Raw genomic sequence first — 4,161 nt, 5'->3', positions numbered from 1 at the left:
CTGTGTTATCCTCAGGAGAGTGATATCGTTCATGGTAACCTGGTTGAAATACGGGAATTTAATTAAGGGGACAGAGGTGGCCGTTCCTACTGGGCTGTTTGCCTGTGGCTGAAAAGAAATCCTTCCCTGCAGTTAGCCAAGCGGGGGTGGGGAGGGGAATCTTCCCTGATACCAGCCACGTGGTGGGGGGAGGGATAAAGCGATCATCCCAGAGAATTGGATGGGGGGGGTTAGTTTGGTTTCTGCTGCTGCACGTTAACAGGAAAACCACAGCACTCAAGGGGCTTTGCTTGGTATGTGGGAAAGGAGGGCGCTGCTTGTAGGAAAGCTGCAGAAGCCGAATGACAATGGCTTACCATGGCCGCATGCAAGCCGAATTCTGTTGCCCGGACCTGCGTCTGTGCTCTCTAACACCAAAGCCGCAGGCACTCAATATTAAAAGATGCAAAATGCGACCTTGTACCGAAATCACATGTGCTATGTAATGTGAATAGTGTTGTTCACCGTGAAAGAGTATAAGCATTGTTCTGTAAAATGTATCTTTTTAAATACTTCTCTCCCTTTTTTCCCTCCCTCCCGCAGCTGCAAATTTTTCAAGCCTCCCTCCTCCGTCCCGCAGGCTATCTCAGATACGGCATCGAAAAAAGAGGACGCGAGATGAAATGTTCTCGGAAATCATGGAATCCACCCGCAATGAAAGGGTTTATCTGAATGAGTGGAAAGACACGGTATCAAAGTACAGGAAAGATGCCAGTGAACATGAGGACAGGAGGGACGCTCGAGATGAGAGGTGGCAGGCTGCAATGCTGGGGATGCTGCGTGATCAAACAGACATGCTCTGGCGTCTGGTGGAGCTTCAGGAACGGCAGAAAAAGCACAGAGTGCCGCTGCAGCCGCTGTATAACCTCCCTCCCCCCTCACCATGCTCCATAGCCTCCTGACCCAGACGTGTAAGAATGTGGGGGGGAGGGGGAGGCTCCGTGCACCCTCCCAAACCACCCCAGTGGACAGCCCAACCCAACTTTTTAGTGGCCTTTTCCTTCCCTCCTATCCTCCTCCCAAACCCCACCCGGGCTACCTTCTCAGTTCTCTCCTTCTTTTTATAATCAATTAATAAAGAATGCATGATTTTTAAACGATAGTGACTTTATTTCCTTTGAAAGCAAGCTGGGATCGAAGGGGGAGGGTGGGTTGCTTACAGAGAACGAGTCAATCAAGGGGGTGGGTTTTCATCAAGGAGAAACAAACAGAACGTTCACACGGTAGGCTGGCCAGTCATGAAACTGGTTTTCAAAGCTTCTCTGATGTGCCGCGCTTCCTGGTGTGCTCTTCTAATCACCCTGGTGTCTGGCTGCGCGTAATCAACGGCCAGGCGATTTACCTCAGCCTCCCACCCCGCCATAAAGGTCTCCCCCTTACTCTCTCAGAGATTGTGGAGCACACAGCAAGCAGCAATAACAATGGGAATATTGGTTTGGCTTAGGTTTGAGCGAGTCAGTAAAGATCGCCAGCGACCTTTTAAACAGCCAAATGCACATTCTACCACCATTCTGCAGTTGTTCAGCCTGTAGTTGAACAGGTACTGACTACTGTCCAGGCTGCCTGTGTATGGCTTCATGAGCTATGGCATTAAGGAGTAGGCTAGGTCCCCAAGGATAACTATAGGCATTTCAACATCCCCAACTGTTATTTTCTGGTCTGGGAAGAAAGTCCCTTGCTGCAGCCCTTTAAACAGAGTAGTGTTCCTGAAGACGCGAGCATCATGAACCTTTCCCGGCCAGCCCACGTTGATGTTGGTGAAACATCCTTTGTGATCCACCAGTGCTTGCAGCACCATTGAAAAGTACCCCTTGTGGTTTACGTACTGGCTGCCCTGGTACTCCGGTGCCAAGATAGGGATATGGGTTCCATCTATCGCCCCACCACAGTTAGGGAATCCCATTGCAGCAAAGCCATCCACTATGACCTGCACGTTTCCCAGAGTCACTACCTTTGGTAGCAGGAGCTCAGTGATTGCTTTGGCTACTTGCATCACAGCAGCCCCCACAGTAGATTTGCCCACTCCAAATTGATTCCCGACTGACCGGTAGCTGTCTGGCGTTGCAAGCTTCCACAGGGCTATTGCCACTCGCTTCTCAACTGTGAGGGCTGCTCTCATCTTGGTATTCTGGCGCTTCAGGGCAGGGGAAAGCAAGTCACAAAGTTCCAAGAAAGTGCCCTTACACATGCAAAAGTTTCGCAGCCACTGGGAATCGTCCCACACCTGCAACACTATGCGGTCCCACCAGTCTGTGCTTGTTTCCCGGGCCCAGAATTGGCGTTCCACGGCATGAACCTGCCCCATTAACAGCATGATCTCCAAAGCGCCGGGGCCTGCGATTTGATAGAATTCCATGTCCATATCCTTATCACTCTCGCCGCCGCGCTGCCGTAGCCTACTCCTCGTCGCCTGGTTTTGCAGGTTCTGGTTCAGCATAAACTGCACGATAACGTGCGAGGTGTTTACAATGTTCATGACTGCTGTCTTGAGCTGAGCGGGCTCCATGCTTGCCGCGGTATGGCGTCTGCACTGTTCACCCAGGAAAAAGGCGCGAAACGGTTGTCTGCCATTGCTTTCCACGAGGGAGGGGAGGATGTACCCAGAACCACCCGCGACAATGTTTTTGGCCCCATCAGGCATCAGGATCTCAACCCAGAATTCCAATGGGCGGAGGAGACTGCGGGAACTATGGGATAGCTATGGGATAGCTACCCACAGTGCAACGCTCCAGAAATCGACGCTAGCCCCGGTACATGGACGCACACCGCCGAATTAATGTGCTTAGTGTGGCCGCATACATTCGACTTTATACAATCTGTTTTCAAAAACCGGTTTCTGTAAAATCGGAATAATCCCGTAGTGTAGACATACCCTTAGTGTCTCCTCAGAACACGCACAGCACAAGCAATAACAATGCAGACCTCCTGTGCCTGCACCATAACCTGGAGAGACCACCCTAGAAGTAATGGAATTACTGTAACCTCCTTGCCCATTCAGTTGTCATTCTGCTGAGGCTGCAAAGGTGCCAAGTGCAGTGGTGAATTTTATAATGAGGACAGATGCTAACAGAAACTGGACAGAGATCCCTAAACTCATTTGCACAGGCAAACAGTCATTAGATGGTAACAACTTTTGATTGTTATTATTAACAGTAAATTTGACACAAAATGAAATAAAGTGATATATGCAAGCAGTTTGGGACATTCTGCTATAGTCTTTGGGTATGTCTATGCCCTTGGAAATTTTTTCAAAAGTTTTGGCATTTCGTCTTTTCGAACGAAGTTCTGCTAGCACTGAATCCTCTCCCCATATAGCGATCAGATCCAGTACCTCCCGTACGGTCCATGCTGGTGCTCTTTTTCGATTATCGGCCTGCATGGTTACCTGTGCTGATGAGCTGAGCTATCTGTGGTCACCTGTGCTCTCCACGCTGGGCAAACAGGAAATGAAATTCAAATTTTCCTGGGGCTTTTCCTGTCTACCTGGCCAGTGCATGCGAGTTCAGATTGCTGTCCAGAGCGGTCACAATGGTGCACTCTAGGACAGCTCCCGGAGGCCAATACCATCGAATTGCGGCCACACTAACCCTAATTCAAAATGACAAAATCGATTTTGGCGCTACTCCGCTCGTCGGGGTGGAGTACAGAAATCGATTTTAAGAGCCTTTATTTCGAAATAAATGGCTCCGTTGTGTGGACGGGTGCAGGGTTAATTCGATTTAACGCTGCTAAATCCGAATTAAAGTCATAATGTAGACCAGGCCTTTGTCTTGATCAAATATAAACTCATCCATTTTTTTTCTTTTATGCTATGCTAATATTTATATAGGACATCAATATATGCAAACATTGTGAACCTTTTCAGGGTACAATATTTCCAATAAACTATTTTTTAAAATATTTTATAACTGATAAGCTGTTATTGTGCAATGTTTGCAGAATGCCAGCATTTCTTTTCATTTCACATGAAATTTGTGATGAAAAAGAAAACGACTAACACTGAACATATCAATGAGCATTTATATTGGTTACTCTTTATATCTGGAAATCCTGCAACTAGTATTATCATTTATCTTTATGCCTTCTAAACAGGTTAGATAAAGAAAACCTTTGCAGTCATGA

This window comes from Terrapene carolina, unplaced genomic scaffold (genome assembly GCF_002925995.2).
Source record: "Terrapene carolina triunguis isolate 2854851 unplaced genomic scaffold, T_m_triunguis-2.0 Scaffold93, whole genome shotgun sequence".
Classification (NCBI taxonomy): Eukaryota; Metazoa; Chordata; order Testudines; family Emydidae; genus Terrapene; species Terrapene triunguis.
The sequence above is the reverse complement of the archived record's forward strand: the minus strand, read 5'-3'. Positions refer to the sequence as shown.